We start from the raw sequence: 22,327 nt of genomic DNA on the forward strand, positions 1-22,327 counted from the left end.
TCATTTATTAAAGATACATTTTTAATCAATCATTTTAAGGTAAATTATCTGACTGAATTTTCACAGCATCAAAGATATCTTCTATGTTATAAAACTAAGACAACTCAGGCTGTAATGGGTTGGTAATTTTACATTACAGTCACACAAGTAGAAGGTTGAAGGGCCAGTCTTTAAACCTCTGAAAGTAAGTACAAACCTAGGCTCTTTGAACCATACCAAAGATTCTTTTTGAAATCATGGTCTTACCAGAAAGAAAAGGAGATTATAACTTCAAGTTTCTCTGTAGTTTCTTCTGTTCCACTTGCAGCATAAAATGCATTTTAAAACTTGGACAGCGTCTCCTATAGTAATTACATGACCAACGAAGCTCATTTGCCTGCAGGTTGAAGGAAATCATTCTGGAAGTTTCCTTCTGGAGTATTACTTTCTCTCAACTACCAACTATATAGTGAACTCACAATTGTACTGGTATGTTAGAGATCCATAGGGGAAGAAGGGTCTTAGCAAAAGTCAGTTTCCAGAAGGTGTAGAGACTGTTCAGAGACAATATTAAGAAAGTAGAGGACTAGACATAGGTTATTGAGGACAGAGTGGAAGGGTTTCAAAAGTTGAGGCCTAGGTGAGAAACGGGATCAGATGAGAGAATACAGCCCTATTAGAAGTTGAGAGTCCAGGAGACAGCAAATGACCCAGAGGTCCTGAGCTTTGAGAGGTGACTAACAGGAACAGGAATGAAGGCACAATGGAATTCATTCTGAAAAGCTTCAAGGCAGATGGTGCTAGGGTGGCTATGAATGTTGAATGGAAGGAGGAGTGGGTAGTAGATGAGGACTGAAATTAACTAAAAACAGAGTGAGTCCCCTGTGGGAAAGCAACCAGTGTTTGATGATACAACAAATCACAGAAGGAGGGGAAGACAGTCCCAATGAGAGAGCAAGAAATTCCTGTTGACTCCTCTAAGAAATCTGAATTCGAAACCCCAATTCTTCCGCCACAAACATTTGACTATCACTTATAAGCCTTTACATTTAGCAGAATGTTCCCTTTTCAGCTTCATTGTTTCAGCTATTAGAGCTAAAGGAATATCACTGTCACCTGATTAATAAAATATAGTACTTCCCAGATATTACTTTTTAGTATAGCTCTCTTTTTCTTTACTAGAGGTCTATCAAAACATATTCATCTCAGTTTCAATATAGACAATTAAAAGCTTTGCTGAATAATTTCAAGGACATGGTAAAAGATAAAATTCTCTGAAAGTTAGCTTAACTGTATTCACTACTCGCATGCTTTAAGATCCATGTCTTTGCCTTACTTGCAGTGAGCCTATTTAACCACCACAATTTTATTGCAGGATATAAGGCAAACTATGATCAAACTACCAATCAAGGTAACCAGAGGAAGTGTAAAAACTTAATGTTAACTTAATGTTAACTCCATAGTTCATATAAGAATACTTTTTGACATAATTTTTCCTTCTTTGGTTTTAGGAAGATGATTCTAGTTAAATAAGTTTCATACATTAAACTAGGTACATTCAAATACAAATTTGGTCCCAGTAAGCATATTTTACTTTTCTAGGTAGCTTATTCTGTTACAAAATTTACAACCTGTAGAGTTAGATTTTCTTTTTAATCTGGTTCTTGTTTTCCTAAAGCATGTGCCATCCCTTCTGCCTAGAATAATCTTCCTACCTATTCTGTTAGAAAACTTTTTTCAGCATTTAAAACTGAATCCACTCATTTCCTTTGTAAAGTCTTCTTTGACCCTCCTATCTCCACTGCTACGTCTCTGAAGTTAATAATTTCCTCCTCTGAACAATGTATAGATATATACAAATATAACATATATAAATAAGTAAATATATATTTTTATCATATTATTTTACAATTCATATACATGTCTGTCTCTTAGTGATTATTTGTGGGGATAATATTATATTATTTTCATTAGTATATCCACAGAATAGTAAGTGTTCTAAGAACATGCTCAATAAATTTTGTTACATTGAACTATGTTTGGGCTTGTGGACTAATTTGTGACTTCCTTAATTTTGGCTGATTTTGCAATGGTGTTTACCAAAATTAATGTATATGGTTAAATAGAGTGTAAGATAGTGACTAATCAGATATGAAAACTTCCTTAAGGCCATTAGAGTCTAGGACAGAAAAAAAAAAAAGCATTACCACATCTGAAGTGTCTCCATTACTGGAGATTTTTATTGACCAAGAAATTTTTATTTGGTATACTTCCATCCTCCTTACCCCATTCTTCTTTCTCCTTCTTCTGGTACTTTTCCCTTCAAAAGTTGGGCATTTCAAAAATGTCAAGGAACCCCTCTTGCCACACACTTAATTAAGAAAAAGATTGTATGTAAAGATTGTTTCTCAAACTTGAGTAAAATATAGACCTTTCTTAAAATGAAAAAAAATTCATCAATTACTAGTGTTGGCTTAACTTATATTTGTTATGTTACTAAGATATGTATAAGAATAAGAGTAGGTATAAATTCATGTATTATTTTAGAAATAAACCGAAACACATTTCTAAATTAAATACATAAATCTAGGACTTAATTAAAATTAATATATTAATTAAATGTTTTATAAATGTCACTGTTTGACATTTAAATGTTAATATTGAATTCAATAGTACAAGCATGCATTTTCTTGTCTTATGTTTTACTTTTTGTGTACTTAGTTTTTTTCCCTTGTACTGCCTAGTCTATTCTGTGTATATTTTCCATTATTACTATCATTTTATTTCTTTTTAAACAGAAACATTTTTTTAACTATGAAAACATTATTTTAGTGGACCAATTAAATTAATGATGCATAATAAAATATAATAATGGAAAATTTAAAGGACCATTTAACAAATATTTCTTCATTTTATATTTACTACTCTACATTTTGCCAGTGAGCTTGTACAAGTTGGTAGAAACAAAAAAATGGTTTGCCCAACATATTTGCTTGCAATCTGAACTGACTGTTTTGGCACAAGTCCATTTGAATTCAGCATGCCTCTGTTAACATGGTGCCCTGATAACTTTTAACCATCATATAGCACCAAACTGATTATAAACCCAAAAGCAAACCAGAGCACATAAATCTGTTGGAAAATTAATTTTTAACTTGGTTCTGCAGATGACTCATTTACTCCTGTGTTTTGTCTCTCAGATTTAATGGGACTTTACTGCTGTGTCTTGGAAGTGTCTAGGAAACCTCATTGGGTAGTGTCTCCATCAAGACATCTTCCCACTGTTGGTCATTGCTGTAAATAACACATTGTATGATCAAGAAGTCACTTTATTTCCTGCCTTGAGAAAAGTACAGGTAGCATAGTAGCATTCACCACCTAAGTACTTTCCTCTCGAAACATAAAGATTACTGGAACCCTTTCTTATTATGCCAGCTTTTTCTGTGTTGGCCAAAAGAATTCCCTATCTCTATTTGGTCTTCCAAAACATTTTTGTTTCACACAGTCATCCAATTCTTGCCTCTCTTTATGTTGTATTCCTAATTTGTTACACACATGCAATTAATTATAATTAAAGGTAGGGAGGTGTCAACGCTGTAAGAGTTTTATAACATAAAGTTGTAGAAGTCTTCAGATAAGTGAGAGATTCCTTTCATCCAGGGTATCTGAAGGGGCACCTCGAAATACAGTAAATAAGCGATATCCATATCCACAATCATATGTTGTTGTTGTGGGAATTTTCTGGTTCCACTCATCCCTAGCTTGCACTCAGTTTCCTTCTCTTTTCCAACAAATGTCTATCTGCTTAACCACCAGGATTGGAGCCTAAACAAAGATATATGGCAGCTCCATGCAAATTAGAGGAAGTTTCCCATTCTTTCCAGGTAAATGTAGCTCAGCACCAGATTGCATAGTTTGGTAAGCGGGGCACATGCTGATTTTAAGCCCTCATTTTTTCCCCCATGGTTGAGTGCTCCATTTCAAAGCATGACCTACACAATTGCCTATGATGGCATTGACCATGATTAACTCAGACACTGTCACATAAACCAATTGAGATTAATAAAATACAAAAAGAACATTAATGGGGACTTTGGAAAATTAAAAAAAAAATTGTTCTATGGAATCTATGAAAAAGGCACTTTGTCCTACTGGACATTAATAAGAAAGCAGATAGTTTTAGTTCCTGCAAGTTGATATCATAGGGCCATAAAGTCTTGGGATTAGCTTTAATAGGAAGCTATATTAGTTAGGCTATAACAAACAAAAATGACTCAAAAACAATATGGTTTATTTCTAATTTAAATAAATTCCAAGTTTTTGATTGCTTTTGTTTTTACGTTCAGGGATAGAAGAGCCTCACATTTTTAAAAACAGCTTTATGGAATTATAATTGATGTGCAAGAAACTGCATATATTTGAAATAGACAAATTAGAAAACTTTTGACATATATATTTACATGTGAACATTCTAGTTCATTCTAGATTATTCTTTTTTTTCCAGCCCCAGGTTGTCTCTTCACACACATTTGCTGATCAGTACTTTGCTGAACACTAAAGGTGTACCCTCTGCATATCTCCTTAGTTCTTTCTCTGTGCAGCACTTTCCTTTCTATTTGCTGTTTTGTGAACTCCATCTGCCTGGGTCCCTCCCAGACTTATATCTGATGCCTCATTTTAGAAAATGTGCTGGAATCTGCTTGGGTTCCTGCCCCCTGAGCTGTGTCTTGCAAATTCTCTCAAGGCAGTAAACTGGAAAAGTTGTAGGACCCACTCATTTGCTGTTTTTAAAAGATTGCTAACTATCCTTCAATATCTGACTTATATGTCCAATACATAGAAAACCATTGCTTCAAATATTTTGTAAGATTTATTCATTGTTTCAGAAAGGAAGATATATCCAGGCCCTTTCTCCCATTCTAGTTAGAAGCAGAAGTGCCCAGTCTCCTAATATCTTGTGGCTCCTCCATTCTCAACATACAGCTTGCATGATCTCTATGCTCTTTTCTGTCAAGCCACAGAAAGAGAAAGAGCCACATGATCGACATGAAGAATCACATGTGAGTAGTTTCTGTGAGTCAAGTCTGAAAGTGGTTGCTAACTTCTGTCACATTTCGCTGGCCAGATCTTAATCACATGGCTGCACCTGACTGAAAGGTCAATGGGAAATAATACTCAAACTGTAATTACAGGAAAAAATAGGAAATGCTTTTTGGTAAATGGCTAGCCAGTCTCTAACACATTGTGCTTTTATAGGCATCAAACATATATTTTACTTCTCCTCCCACAAAGTACAAGATACTCATTTCATCTCATGGGAGACAACCTGTAGTCACATACAGTTATTTATGATCTTCCAGTACTATCCCCTTCTCTTCATCAAGTCTGATTATTATCTCTAATAATCCCGCAGCATTTGAAGCAAAAATTACTTATTTTCTCCTCTATATCCACTCAATAAATAGTATTGGAGCAGGGATTGGATAATTAAAAAGAAAAAAATAAAGAGTAGGATTTCTACTATAGTCAGTAGTGCACAACAATGATGAAAATCCTGCCAGGCAGGAATTGTGAAGTCCCACTCTCCTAATAAATGGAGAAAATTCATTGATTAGACTTTTATTTTGCCTTCTGAAAAGAACTTTTTCACTCTGTTTTCTTCAGGCTGACATCTCTGTCTATTTCCTATTAATTTCTCTATCACCTTTCATGTTGATATCTTATATTTACAACAGCCTATTTTAAGCTAATAACAACTTAATAGTTGTGTATATATGTATAGCTTTCTGTGTGTCAATTATACTTCAATAAAGTGAGCTTATTTAAAAAAAAAATTAGTATGTTTATAGGCAGATGAAACTATCTGGAAGCAAATAAGTTTACTATATTTTGAGGAAATTGAATTGCTAAAGAAGTCATTAGCCAATACAAAAAAAAAAAAAAAAAAAAAGAATGCCTTGACCAGTCAAGGCTTTAAAATCTGGAAGACTACAAGATAAGAAAAGAGGAGCAAAAGAACTACAAAACGAGACAGAAAACAATGAACAGAATGGTACTGGTAAGTCCTTATCTATCAATAATTACTTTAAATGGAAATGGATTAAACTCCCCAATCAAAAGACATAGAATGGCTTAATGGATAAACCCAGATCCAACTATATGCTCTCTACAAGAGATTCACCTTAGATTTAAGGACACACAGACGGACAGTGAAGGGATGGAAAAAGATATTTCATATAAATAATAACCAAAAGAGGACGGGGATGGCTCTTGCCCTCTTAGAGGGCAAAAAATAGATTTAAAGTTAAAAACAGTCATAACAGACAGAGAGGGCCATTATATAATAAAAAGGGGTCAATTAATCAAGAAGATATAATAATTATAAATACATGTGGACCCAATATCATAGCACTTAAATATATAAAGCAAATATTTATTTACAGATCGAAAGGGAAAAATAGACAGCAATACAGTAATAATAGGAGACTTCACCCCATTTTCAATAATAGATAGAACATCCAGACAGAAAACCAATAAGAAAACAGTAAACTCGAACAACAGTATAGATCAAATGGTCATGACAGACGTATACAGAACATTCCGCCAAACATCAGTAGATTATACATTGTTCTCGAGGGTACATGGAACATTCTTCAGAGTAAAGTTTATTTCTAGATATAATTCTAAAGCCTGATTCATTTTTATTTTTGATTTATCATCCCTACATCTACCATTCACAATAATGATAGTTAACTGGAAACCATTAGAAAAAGTTTGTAGCAATAATACACACTATTAGGCCATTGTTGCTGAAATCCTGTTTATAATCTTATCTTTTACTGTTTGAAGTCTAGAATTAATCATCTTTCCCCTTCCCTTTGGATCCCAAATTCTGGAATCTATATATTACCTTTTAATTCTGACTGAAAACTGACTTTTAAATAGGCTAATCTCTTTCTTCAAATGATTTGTCAGCAAAGCAACAAATAGTAGCAACACACACTCAACACTGTATACCTTTTCAACCACTTTTCCTAATGTTACAGGCTTATAGTCTACCTTCTACATTACTGAAGCATTTGCTTTATGAAATGTTTTCTTCTATTGTATAACATAGATCACTATTTTTTCAGCATGTTTTCTTTATTATTAAACCAACTACAACTAAACAACTAAACCAATCCTATAAAGTTTAGGTTGTTCTTGAGGCATCATTCCACTTCTGTTATCAATATTTTAATGTAAGTCAGTAAAGTAATGTAATGGCTCAAACAACATAACAATTTATTTCCCTTTTACATAAAGTCTAAAATGGGTATTCATCATTGGCAGTGGCTTTCCTGCAACTGGCTTGAACCTGGGCTTGCCACATACGGTTTCTAAGATTGTGATGCTTATCTTCATCAGGTTGTGGAAGGAGATAGCACGAAGAAACACACATAGGCTCAAAATAGAAGTAGACAAAATTTTGCCAACTGTTACCTGGCCAGACTTTAGAGACATGCACAAATTTACCTATAAGGAAGGCTAGGAAATACATACAATCCAGTGGTGTCATCAGGAGAAAGAGCTAAAAATTTTAGGGTATAACTAACCATTTTATACACAGAAGCCAATACTATGGAAGATAGAGTAGGAAGATAGAAAAAACTGGATCTTTCTTGACTTCTTTGAGCTACTGGATCATGTTTCACCATATTGCTAGACTGAATGTTTGCTAACGTTCCTTTTATTGTTGAAGGTGATTTTAGATGGAATTCTGCCACTTGCTATGTCAAATCTTATGATTAATGCAATTGCCAAATAAATTTCCCATTAATATCAACTGACAAACCAAACACCGCCTGCTGCCACCCTGCTATCTATTTGTATGATGCACAGTACGAATGTTTGATGCTTCAGTTGCCAATGAGTACCTGATAAAATATCAGGTCTGCATCCTGAGAAATTCAACTGGGTCCAAGAGATGAGGCCCATAGCCTCAAAATAATAGTGGTAGACTTCAACACTCCACTGACAGTATTAGACTGTTCACTGAGGCAGAAAACAAAGATATTCAGGACCTCAACTCAATATTTGACTAAATGGACCTAACAAACATCTCCACCCCGAAACAATAGAATATATATTCTAAATAAAACTATCAACCCACAAACAATAAAATATGTATCCTTCTCATCAGCATATGGCACATACTGTAATATTGACCACACAGTCATAAAGCAATTCTCAGCAAATGCAAAAAATAAATAACCTCAAAATCATACAGACCACAGTGCAATAAAAATAGAAATCAATACTAAGAAGATGGCTCAAAACCATACAATTACCTGGAAATTAAACAACCTGCTCCTGAATTACTTTTGGGTAAACAATAATATTAAGGCAGAAACCAAGGCTCCTGAATTACTTTTGGGTAAACAATAATATTAAGGCAGAAACCAAAAAATTCTTTGAAACTAATGAGGACAAAGATACAACATACCAGGATCTCTGGGACACAGCAAAAACAGCACTAAGGGGAAAGTTTATATCACAACCACCAGCATCAAAAAGTTAAAAGGATCTCAAACTGACAACCTAATATCAGAGGAACTAAAACAAACAAGCAAACCAATCCCAAAGCTAGCAGAAGACAAAAAATAACAAAATCAGAGCTGAACTGAATGACACGGAGATGCAAAAAACCACACAAGATCTCTGAATCTAGGAGTTTATTCTTTAAGAGAATAAATAAGATTGATAGATCATCAGTTAGACAAATAATAAAAGAGAGAAGATTGAAATAAACACAATTAGATATGATAAAGGAGGCATTAGCACTGACTCCCTAGAAATACAAAACAAAACACCCAGAGACTACAAGGAACACTTCAACAAACACAAACTAGAAAACTTAGAAATTGATAATTTCCTGAATACATAAAAACTCCTAAATTGAACCAGAAGAAACTGAATCCCTGAATAGATCAATAACAAGTTCCAAAATCGAATCAGTAATAAAAAGTCCACCAACGGGAAAAAGCCAAGGACCAGTTGAAACCACAGACAATTCTTCCAGATATATAAATAAGAGCTTGTATCATTCTGCTGAAACTATTCTAAAAAAAAATGGGGATCAGGGACTGCTCCCCACCTCATTCTATGTGACCAGCATCATTCTGATACCAAAATCTGACTGAGACACTGCAGAAAGAAAACTGCAGGCTGCAGACTGTAGGCTGCAGGCTGATATCCTTCATGAACATAGACACAAAAATCCACAACAAAATACTAGCAAACCAAATCCAGCAGCACATCAAAAAGGTAATCCATCATTATCAAGCAGGCTTTACCCCTGGGTTGCAAGTTTGATAAACACGTGTAAACGAATAAATGTGAGTCATTACAGAAACAGAACTAAAAATAAATCCACATGTTTATCTCAATAGATGCAGAAAAGGCTTTCAATAAAACTCAACATCCTTTCATGTTAAAAACCCTCAACAATCTAGGCATTGAAGGTACGTCTATGACAAATCCACAGCCAATATCATACTGAATGGAAAAAAGCTGGAAGTATTCTTCTTGAGAAAGAATGCATTCTCACTACTGCTATTCAATATGATATGGGAAGTTGAATAGCCAGCTTGCTCATACAAGAGACAGAAATAAAAGGCTTCCAAGGAGGAAGAGAGGAAGTCAAACCATCTCTGTTTGCAGATGATATGATTCTTCATATAGAATACCCCGTAGTAAATGCCCAAAAGCTCCTAGATCTGGTAAACAACTTCAGCAAAATTTCAGGACACAAAATCAATTGCACTGCTATATACCAACAATGTGTAAGCTGAGAACCAAATCGAGAACACAATTCCATTCTCGATAGCCACAAAAGAATAAGATACCTAGTAATACAGCTAACCAGGGAAGCCAAAGATCTCTGTAAGAATTACAAAACACTCCTGAAAGAAATCAGAGATGGCACAAACAAATGGAAGAACATTCCATGCTCATGGATAGGAAGAATCAATATGGTTAAAATGACCATACTGTCCAAAGCAATGTACAGATTTAATGCTATTCTTATCAAACTAACTATTGACATTCTTCACAGAATTAGCAAAAAAAACTATTTTAAAATTTGTACAATGCCTAAAAAGAGTCTGAATAGCTAAAGTCATCCTAAGCAAAAAGAACAGTGCTGGAGGCATCATGTTAGCTGACGTCAAACTATACTACAAGGCTTCAGTAACCAAAAAAGCATGACACTGGTGCAAACACAGACACATAGATCTGACAGAACAGAGAGCCCAGAAATAAAGCCACACACCTACATCATCTAATCATCTACAAAGTTCACCAAAATGAGCAATAGGGGAAATGAATCTTTGTTCAATAAATGATGCTGGAATAACTGGCTAGTCATATGCAGAAGATTAAAACTGGACCTTTTCCTTACAATACATAAAAAAATCAACTCAAGATGGATTAAAGATATAAATGTAAAACCTAAAAGTATAAAAACCCTGGAAGGTAACCTAGAAAACAGTATTCTGGACACAGGTCTTGGCAAAGATTTCATGCTGAAGATGCCAAAAGCAATTGTAACAAAAACAAAAGTTGACAAATGGGACCTAATTAAACTAAAGAGCTTCTGCACAGCAAAAGAAATTATCAACAGAGCAAACAGACAACCTACAGAATGGAAGGAAAAATTGGCAAATTATGCATCCCACAAAGGTCTAATAACCAGAATCTATAAGGAACATAAACAAATTAACAAGCAAAACACAAACAATCTCACTAAAACGTTGGTAAAGGACATGAACAGACACATTTCAAAAGACAACATACTTATGGACAACAAGCATATGCGAAGATGCTCCACATCACTGATCATTAGAGAAAGGAAAATCAAAACCACAGTGAGATACTAAGTCACACCTGTCAGAATAGCTATTAATCAAAAGTCAAAAAATAACAGATGCTTTTGAGGTTGTAGAGAAAAGGACACACATAACACTGCTGGTGGGAATGTAAATTAGTTTAGGCATTGTGGAAAGAAGTTTGGCAATTTCTCAAATAACTTAAGATAGAACTCTCATTTGACCCAGCAATCCCATTATTTCATACATACACAAAGGAGTATAAATTGTCCTACCATAAACACACATGCAGGTGTATGCTCATAACAGCGCTATTGACAAAAACAAAGACATAGAATAAATCTAAATGCTCATTAACAGAAGAGTGGATAAAGAAGATGTGGTACATATACACCATGGAATACTATGTAGTTATAGAAAATAATAAAATCATGTCTTTTGCAGCAATAGGAATGTAGCTAGAGTCTGTAATCCCTAGTGATTTAATGCAGGAACAGAAAACCAAATAGCGTGTGTTCTCACTTTTAAGTGGGTGATAAACATTGAGTACACAGGGATACAAATAAGGGAGCAGTAGACACTGAGGCTTACATGAGGGTGGGGGTTTGTGGGGAGGATGAAGATTGGAAAACTACTACCTATCAGGTACTATGCTTATTACCTGGGTGACAAAATAATCTGCACATCAAACCTTCATAACACACAATGTATCTACATAACAAACCTGCACGTGTACTAGAAATAAGTTAGAAACCTAGAATTAGAGTTAGAATTAAGAATTAATTAAGTTAGAAACAAACTGTCTCTCAGACCACAGTGCAATCAAACTAGAACTCAGGATTAAGAAACTCACTCAAAACCACTCAACTACATGGAAACTGAACAACCTGCTCCTGAATGACTACTGGGTACATAACAAAATGAAGGCAGAAGTAAAGATGTTCTTTGAAACCGTTAAGAACAAAGACACAACATACCAGAATCTCTGGGACACATTTAAAGCAGTGTGTAGAGGGATATTTATAGCACTAAATGCTCACAAGAGAAAGCATGAAAGATCTAAAACTGACACCCTAACATCACAATTAAAAGAACTAGAGAAGCAAGAGCAAACACATTCAAAAGTTAGCAGAAGGCAAGAAATAATTAAGATCAGAGCAGAACTGAAGGAGAAAGAGACACAAAAAACCCTTCAAAAAATCAATGAATCCAGGAGTGGTTTTTTGAAAAGATCAACAAAATTGATAGACCGCTAGCAAGACTAATAAAGAAGAAAAGAGAGAAGAATCAAACAGACACAATAAAAAATGATAAAGGGGATATCACCACTGATCCCACAGAAATACAAACTATCATCAGAGAATACTATAAACACCTCTACACAAATAAACTGGAAAATGTAGAAGAAATGGATAAATTCCTGGACATATACACCCTCCCAAGACTAAACCAGGAAGAAGTTGAAACCCTGAATAGACCAATAACAGGTTCTGAAATTGAGGCAATAATTAATAGCCTACTAACCAAAAAAAGTCCAGGACCAGATGGATTCATAGCCAAATTCTACCAGAGGTACAAAGAGGAGCTGGTACCATTCCTTCTGAAACTATTCCAATCAATAAAAAAGCGGGAATCCTCCCTAATTCATTTTATGAGGCCAACATCATCCTGATACTAAAGCCTGGCAGAGACACAACAAAAAAAGAAAATTTTAGACCAATATCCCTGATGAACATCGATGCAAAAATCCTCAATAAAATACTAGTAAACTGAATCCAGCAGCACATCAAAAAGCTTCTCCACCACAATCAAGTGGGCTTCATCCCTGGTATGCAAGGCTGGTTCAACATATGCAAATCAATCTACATAATCCATCATATAAACAGAACCAAAGACAAAAACCACATGATTATCTCAATAGATGTAGAAAAGACCTTCGACAAAATTCAACAGTCCTTCATGCTAAAAACTCTCAATAAACTCAGTATTGATGGGACGTATCTCAAAATAATAAGAGCTATTTATGACAAACCCACAGACAATATCATAGTGAATGGACAAAAATTGGAAGCATTCCCTTTGAAAACTGGCACAAGACAGGGATGCCCTCACTCACCACTCCTGTTCAACGTAGTGTTGGAAGGTCTGGCCAGGGCAATCAGGCAAGAGAAAGAAATAAAGCGTATTTAATTAGGAAAAGAGGAAGTCAAATTGCCCCGGTTTGCAGATGGCATGAATGTATATTTAGAAAACCCCATCATCTCAGCCCAAAATCTCCTTAAGGTCATGAGCAACTTCACTAAAGTCTCAGGATACAAAATCAATGTGCAAAAATCACAAGCATGCCTATCCACCAATAACAGACAAATAGAGAGCCAAATCATGAGTGAACTCCCATTCACAATTGCTTCAAAGAGAATAAAATACCTAGGAATCCAACTTACAAGGGATGTGAAGGACTTCTTCAAGGAGAACTACAAACCACTGCTCAATGAAATAAAAGAGGACACAAACAACTGGAAGAACATTTCATGCTCATAGATAGGAAGATTCAATATTGTGAAAATGGCCATATTGCCCAAGGTAAATTTATAGATTCAATGCCATCCCCATCAAGCTATCAATGACTTTCTTCACAGAATTAGAAAAAACTACTTTAAAGTTCATATGGAACCAAAAAAGAGCCCACGTTGCCAAGACAATCCTAAGCCAAAAGAACAAAGCTGGAGGCATCACACTACCTGACTTCAAACTATGCTACAAGGCTACAGTAACCAAAACAGCATGGTACTGGTACCAACACAGAGATATAGACCAATGGAACAGAATAGAGCCCTCAGAAATAATACCACACATCTACAGCCATCTGATCTTTGACAAACCTGACAAAAACAAGAAATGGGGAAAGGATTCCCTATTTAATAAACAGTGCTGGGAAAACTGGCTAGTCATAAGTAGAAAGCTGAAATTGGATCCCTTCCTTATACATTATACAAAAATTAATTCAAGATGGATTAAAGACTTAAATGTTAGACCTAAAACCATAAAAACCCTAGAACAAAACCTAGGCAATACCATTCAGGCCATAGGCATGGGCAAGGACTTCATGACTAAAACACCAAAAGCAATGGCAACAAAAGCCAAAATTGACAAATGGGATCTCATTAAACTAAAGAACTTCTGCACAGCAAAAGAAACTACCATCAGAGTGACCAGGCAACCTACAGAATGGGAGAAAATTTTTACAATCTACCCATCTAACAAAGGGCTAATATCCAGAATCTACAAAGAACTTAAACAAATTTACAAGAAAAAATCAAACCACCCCATCAAAAAGTGGGCAAAGGATATGAACAGACACTTCTCAAAAGAAGACATTTATGTAGCCAACAGTCACATGAAAAAAATGCTCATCACTGGCCATTGGAAAAATGCAAATCAAAACCACAATGAGATACCATCTCACACCAGTTAGAATGGCGATCATTAAAATGTCAGGAAACAACAGGTGCTGGAGAGGATGTAGAGAAATGGGAACGTTTTTACACTGTTGTTGGGACTGTAAACTAGTTCAACCATTGTGGAAGACAGTGTGGCGATTCCTCAAGGAACTAGAACTAGAAATACCATTCGACCCAGCCATCCCATTACTGGGCATATACCCAAAAGATTATAAATCATGCTGCTATAAAGACACATGCACATGCATGTTTATTGCAGCACTATTCCCAATAGTGAAAACTTGGAACCAACCCAAATGTCCATCAATGACAGACTGGATTAAGAAAATGTGGCACATATACACCATGGAATACTATGCAGCCATAGAGAAGGATGAGTTCATGTCCTTTGCAGGGACATAGATGAAGTTGGAAACCATCATTCTGAGCAAACTATCGCTAAGGACAGAAAACCAAACACTGCATGTTCTCACTTATAGGTGGGAATTGAACAATGAGAACACTTGGATACAGGTTGGGGTACATCACACACTGGGACCTGTCGTGGGGTTGGGGGAGGGGGCAGGGATAGCATTAGAAGATATATCTAATGTAAATGATGAGTTGGGTGCAGCACACCAACATGGCACATGTATATGTATGTAACAAACCTATACATTGTGCACATGTACCCTAGAACTTAAAGTATAATAATAATAATAAAAGAAGTTAAATAAATAAATGTCAATGGAACACACACAGAGAATTGAAATAAAAATTGAGTCTATAATTATATATTATCATATGTATTAAGTTGGTGCAACAGTAATTACAGTTTTTTGCCATTACTTTCAATGGCAAAAACAGCAACTACTGTTGCACCAACCTAATAGTATCTTATAAAGAATTTGGCCAGGCACAGTGGCTCATGCCTGTAATCCCAGCACTTTGGGAGGTTGAGGCTGGAGAATTGCTTGAGCTCAGGATTTGGAGGGCAACATAGTGACACCCTGTACCTACAAAAAGTTAAAAAAATTAGCCGAGTTTTGGCATCCCTGTAGTTCCAAGCATGAGATTTTGTTCTTATTTTTTAACACATTACATATGAAATGCATGAGTGGCTGAGGTAGGAGGATTGCTTGATCCCGGAGCAAGGTTGAAGCTGCAATGAGCAGTGATTGCACCACTGCACTCCAGCCTTGGTAACAGAATGAGATCCTGTCTAAAAAAAAAAAAAAAAAAAAATTTGTGGGGGTAGAATTTTTTTTTTTTTTTTTTTTTTTAGACAGAGTCTCACTTTCTCCCAGGTTGGAGTGCAGTGGCACGATCTTGGCTCACTGCGAGCTCTGCCTCCCAGGTTCACGCCATTCTCCTGCCTTAACCTCCCGAATAGCTGGGACTACAGGTGCCCGCCACCATGCCCAGCTAATTTTTGCACTTTTAGTAGAGACGGGGTTTCACCGTGTTAGCCAGGATAGTCTCGATCTCCTGACCTCGTGATCCACCCGACTTGGCCTCCCAAAGTGCTGGGATTACAGGCGTCAGCCATGTGCCTGGCCCCTTGTGGGGGTAGAATTTTTTGTTGTTGCTGAATATCACCTCAAATTAAATGTTTAATTTAAAAAACCTAAGTTTTTATTAAGTTGTGTGAATTGCTTTGACACACTCCAGATGAAAAGTGCTAAGTATAATTAGATGTAGATAATTTGCATATGCTAAAAATTATGTTCAAAGACCACGATGGTTTTTTCCTAAAATTTGCACTTTGGAGAAACTCCCAAGATATATAAAACATAATGTATACAGTTTAAGAAGATTATTTTTATTACTTTCTATTTCATTTTGGAAAAAAGTGGATGTTTTAATATCATTTGAGAAAGGAAATGATATTTTCTTAAAATGCTGTTTCCTGTGATATATCACTTCATATGTAATGTGTTAAAAATAAGAACAAACTCTCATTAAGAAACTAGTGCTGTTATATTTAAAGAGCTCTATTTGGGATCAAAAACAATAATTTGCTGAATTTTATCTTAAACATACTTTTAAGGGACAATGGACCATGACTGAATTAATGCATTTCATAATGTTTGAAGCCAAAGAAATCCTCGTTATACAAACAAGTAGAACTAAGAAATCTACCCACATACGTAATACTGTTTTAACTGTACTTACATATCTACATATACATTACAAGAGAAATAAATAATAGAATGAAATGCAAAAATATTGGCTGCGATTGTGCTGGATGACGAAACTACAAGATCTTTTTTTTCTACTTTTTATATTTGCCAAACTTCTTGAAAATGCATCTGCATGAATGTATACTAAAAATAATAAAATAAAAAATATCCCCTATTTTGTCTGAGTGGTAAATGAAAACTCAGAATTTTATATATGTATTGGCAAAAGCACTTATGATTTACTAATAACTCTAAAAATAAGTTATTTTCTTTTTTGTGACTATATCTTCTTCATAAAGTGGACAGTAACATACAGATTGGTGAAGAGAAGTTCAGAAAATTGTTGCTGTTTAGCAATAATAATTCATATTTGTTAAGCACTTACACTAGTAGTCTATATACAATAACTCAATACTCAGAACAACCCTATAAGGTAGTACTACTTTTATGTCCATGTTATAGGGGCAGAAGCTGAGGCACAGAGAGGTTAAGAATCATGCTAATGATCACACAACTAACAAATGGCAAAGCAAGAATGAATCCAGGCACTTTGACTACAGGGCCAACTGGCTTATTATGCCTGTGCTTACCAAATGTCTACTATGTGCTTTGCACTTTTGATTATGCATCATTGCTTAATGGAAAGGATGATGACCTCAGATCTAGATGGTTCTGGGTTTAAATTCCAATTCAAATAAGTTCAAGAGATCTGTTGTACAATATGGTAACTATGGTGAATAACAATGTATTATATTCTTGATAATTGCTAAAAGAGCAGGTTTTTAAGTGTTCTTATCATAGAAAATGATAAACATGTGAAGTAATGCATATGTTAATTAGCTCAATTTAGCCATTCCACAGTGTAGACATATTTCAAAACAATGTGTTGTACATGATAAATATAATTTTTGTCAATTAAAAATAATACATGCACCACAAAAATCAAATTTCAACTTAAGTATTCACAGGTTATATGTCTTTAGAAAAGAAACCTAGACTCTCAACCTGTTTCTTCACAAATAAATGGCAATAATGGTACTATTTGACAATAAAAAAGTATAGATTTGAATTACATATTAGGTATGTACACACACAAGAAAACTCTGAGGAACATTAAGTAACTTCCCCAAGGATCATACCAGTAGTGAGTAGCAGAGCCACAGTTCAAACTCAGGTCTGCTTGATGCAAGGCAGGATGTGCTACAGAGTTTCAGAGAGGCTGGGGAATCACTTCTAGTTGATAATGTTCACTGATACTTTCATAGAGAAGATTGAGTTATTTTAATCTTTTAGTTTTATAGCATGGGTAATAGAGTTCTTTTAGTCTTACAGTGTAAATCTTATGTTTAGGCTTAGAATATTAGCGTCGAGTATTACTGAAGAGTTTTTAAAATCTTATAGCATGGGAAAAGAGGCACAGTGAGAAATTGTAACTTAACTTTTCTATAGTGATCTCTTCAACGTCCTAACAATTGCTCAGTTACTTATCTGATGTAATTTTCACCACTACGGAGGGTAGATAATATTCATCTAATTTTACGGCTAAAGAGCCTGGAGCTCAGAGAGAACCAATGACTGGTCACGATCACGCTCCAAATAAGTTGTAGAACTAGTACTAGACCCAATAATTTGTATTTTTCAGTAAGATTTGAAAAGCCGTGAATGCAAAGTTTGCCTCCTAGCATACAGTGTCCCAGGGATCTGCTACAAGTGTTTCCTACTTTCTGCAAATATGACCATCATTTTCTTTGCTGAGACCCATAATTATAGCTTTTTTAGTCATGTTTGTCAGCCCAGTGTTCCAAATCTTGTTTTTTCCTAGTTCTGCTAACTTTTCTGTATAATAAATGCCAGGCAGCACTAGCTAATTAACAAGCAGCAGACAATGCATGTTGATAAATAACTCTTACTCTTCCAAGTCCATATTTACATCCAGTGACTTGTGACCTCACTGTGAACCCAAGTGGCAATAAAGCTACCACTGTGATTAGGGTTAGAATAAACATAATCTGCTTAGCCTTAGTTGAAACTGTGAAAATCTCTTTCATCTTCAATTATTATTTATTTGGCCATTTGGCCCATTTCTCTGGGGGGCAAGGGGCTGTCTAATCTCTCAGGTTGAGCCTCAGGAGTCTGTAACAACAGGAAAGAATGCCAGACCTGCATACCAAGAACTGGGAGTCTGGGCCATAAATCTAAGAGGCCATGACCCCAATGTGGGTGGAGATAAGGAAGTTTCAGGAGCATGTTTATTTGACAGTTATTCTCCAAAGTAGCTGCTTTCAGAATAGATCAGAAAAGTTCCTAGCATTGTACAATTTTTCTAAGTGGAGGAGAATAAATAAACTGTACTACCTTTAGAAACAATACATAATGTAGAGTAAACTGAGACACTGCAGAGTGACTCAGGAGTGACCCAGCTAATTGATCTATTGCACTCCCAAGGGTTCTCATGTCAGCAAGGCAAAGATGTGCTTCTTGGAGACTCACAGGAATTATTCCAGAACTGCCAAGAGTGTTGAAAATGTGTTTAAGAAGACCATATACCCAGATTAGATTACCTTGGAGGAACTCAGCTTTAAACAGTAAGCAGTAAAGTTTTGGCCAAAGTATACTTTCCTCAAATGGAGAAAGCATCTGGGCATGGAGATTCATGCTTATAATCCCAGCTATTTGGGAGGCCAAGACAGAATGATCAGTTGAGGCCAGGAGTTCAAGACCAGCCTGGGCAATACAGCAGGACCCTGTCTCTACAAAAAAGAAAAAAAAATGCTGGGCAAGATGGAGCACAACTAGAGTCCCACCTATTCAAGAGGCTGGGGTGGGAGGACCAGTTGAACCCAGGAGTTCAGGGCTGCAGTGAGCTATGATTACACCACTGCATTCCAGTCTGGCTGACAGAGTGAAACACTGTTTTCAAAAAATAAAAGGAGAAATCAGCAGCAAACACTAGTTCCATGGGTCTTGGAGTTTGTGACACCTACAACCCTGATATTCCTGAGACTTCTAGTACCAAGCAAGTTGGAAGAATTGGTGCCTCTTTTTGGATTTGTCATGGGATTATCAACCTCAAGCAGCCCAATAGCCATGTCTCGGGGTCCTCAGGTTTTTCTTGTCTCTATTCCCTCTAACATAGACCAATTTGTGCAACAATACACCTTACTTGGGAAAGATGATTGATTCCAGCAGTCTTTATAAGTATCTCTTTTCCAAGGTGAACTGGCAGAATGAGGAGGCACCAATCATCTGTATGGTTTTGCAAAGATCTGGGAAGCAAACTCTGATCAACATAAAAACATTGCCAAACACCTTCAACCAGTAGACATGAGTCTAACAGATCAGAACTAAGAGTTTTGTTTTTCTTTCATAAGAACAAAAGCAATCAAACAACAGCAACAACTAAACCCCCATTTTCTATCTTTGTTTTGAGTTCTTCCTAAAGTTCTAAATATAGGGTGGTTATTAGGTGACTTGGGGGAAAATGGTAGAAACCAGCCAGTTTTCCCTTTCCTCCAACGTTGCCCCTAGTTGAGCTTAGCTCACTGAAAGGATCTTCCAATATTAACACAATTTAAGAATTCCTGCTCCCCACAGGTTATCTATTATTTATTTCACTAAATACCTGGTTATTGTTGAGGTTAAGATATGTCAGAGCTTGCAAATCTACAGACAACATAAAATTTCAGTGCTTTTTAAATACTTCTCATATGGGTGGGTGAAGGTGGGGGGCCTGTATTCGTGTTTTTACACTACTGATACAGACAAATCTGAGACTGGGCCATTTATAAAAGAAAGAGTTTTATTGAACTCACAGTTCCACATGGCTGGGGGGGCCTCACAATCATGGCAGAAAGTGAAAGGCATGTCACACCCTGGTGGCAGATAAGAGAAGGCCTCTGGGCCTGTGATAGAAGGGGCTGCCATGAAGACCTCTGACATGCCCTGGAGACATTTTCCCCACTGTCTTGGGGATTAACATTCATCTCCTCATTACTTATGCAAATTTCTGCAGTCAGCTTGAATTTCTCCTCAGAAAATGTGTTTTTCTTTTCTATCACATTGTTAGGCTGCAAATTTTCCAAATTTTTATGCTCTGCTTCTCTTATAAAACCTAATGCCTTTAACAGCATCTAAGTCACCTCTTCAATGCTTTGCTGCTTAGAAATTTCTTTTGCCAGATATCCTAAATCATCTCTCTCAAGTTCAAAGTTCCACAAATCTCTAGGGAAGGGGCAAGATGCTACTAGTCTCTTTGCTAAAACATAAAAAGAGTCACCTTTACTACAGTTCCCAGCAAGTTCCTCATCTCCATTTGAGACCACCTGAGCCTGAACCTTATTGTCCATATCACTATCAGGCTTTTGGTTAAAGCCATTCAACTGTCTCTAGGAAGCTCTAAACTTTCCCACATTTTCCTGTCTTCTTCTGAGCCCTCCAAACTGTTCCAACCTTTGCCCCTTACTCAGTTCCAAAGTCATTTCCAAATTTTCAGGTATCTTTTCAGCAGCACCCCACTCTACTAGTACCAATTTACTGTGTTAGTCTGTTTTCACACTGCTAATAAAGACATACCTTAGACTGGGCCATTTACAAAACAAAGAAGTTTATTGGAGTCACAGTTGCATATGGCGGGTGAGGTCTCACGATCACGTTGGAAGGTGAAAAGCACATCTCACATGGCAGCAGACAAGAGAGCTTGTGTAAGGAAACTCTCCTTTTAATACCATCAGATCTCGTGAGACTAATTTGCTATCACAAGAATGGTACAAGAAAGATCTGCCCCCATGATTCAATTACCTCTGACTAGCTCCCTCCAACAACATGTGGGAATTTAAGGTGAGATTTGTCTGGGGACACAGCTAAATACATCAGGGCCCTGGGGGTATACATTTTCCAATAGTTTTTTTAGGAAGTTGCTATGGCATTATTATCAAAAACTGATACAGAAAGTTTAATTGATTAACCTGTATATTTATATTTTGCGAACCTAGCACTTTTTAAAAACTAGATAAATAGATCTAAGTATCTCTTCAAAATCAAGTTGCTAATTAAAAGTTTTCAATGAAAGACTTTGTAAACCAAGTTGAGCATGTCTTCCAGAAAGTAGAATATAGAGACAAAAAGAATGAAACATTGTTTAAAAAGTCTTAATGGTGTCCTAGAGTTAGATTTAAAAATTTTTGAGAGATTGAGAACAAATAAAAAGAGAGATAAAATTATCAAAGAAATAATGCAAGAATGCTTTTGATAAATGAAAGCCATCTATGTCCAGATGAAAGAGACCATTTGGTAACTTAAACCAAGATGTGTTAACTGTAAAATTTCAAAATATCAAGAATAAGTAAAAATAAATAATAAATCCTTAAGGATTTTCAAGATAATTACATATTAATTTCATTAATTTTAAAACCAATCCATATATATCCTAGATAATTTAGAAAAGTATAAAGAAGAAAAATGTTTGTTCTAGTTATATGTATAATCATGTACATATATTTATAAAATCTGGATAATTTATGTATGTATGCACATATATATGTAATTTTATATTTTCTTTTACAAGTAATAGCTTGAATATTCATTCTATTAATATTCTTCATAAACATGATGTTTAATGGTTATAAAATATTAAATTTTATGGATATGACATTGTCTAACCAGTTTCTATCGATAAATATTTAGGTTGCTACTAAAAATAATGCTACATTAAATATCTTGTGCATAAATCTTGGAAAGACTGCCTGATTATTTATTTGGGACAGATTCTTAAAAGAGGAACAACTGTTTAAAGGGTACTTACTAGTTGTTGGATACTTATGCCTGTCTTTAAGATCCTTCATGCATATGACCTGGTTGT

Source organism: Papio anubis, chromosome 12, assembly GCF_008728515.1.
Source record: "Papio anubis isolate 15944 chromosome 12, Panubis1.0, whole genome shotgun sequence".
Taxonomy (NCBI): domain Eukaryota; kingdom Metazoa; phylum Chordata; class Mammalia; order Primates; family Cercopithecidae; genus Papio; species Papio anubis.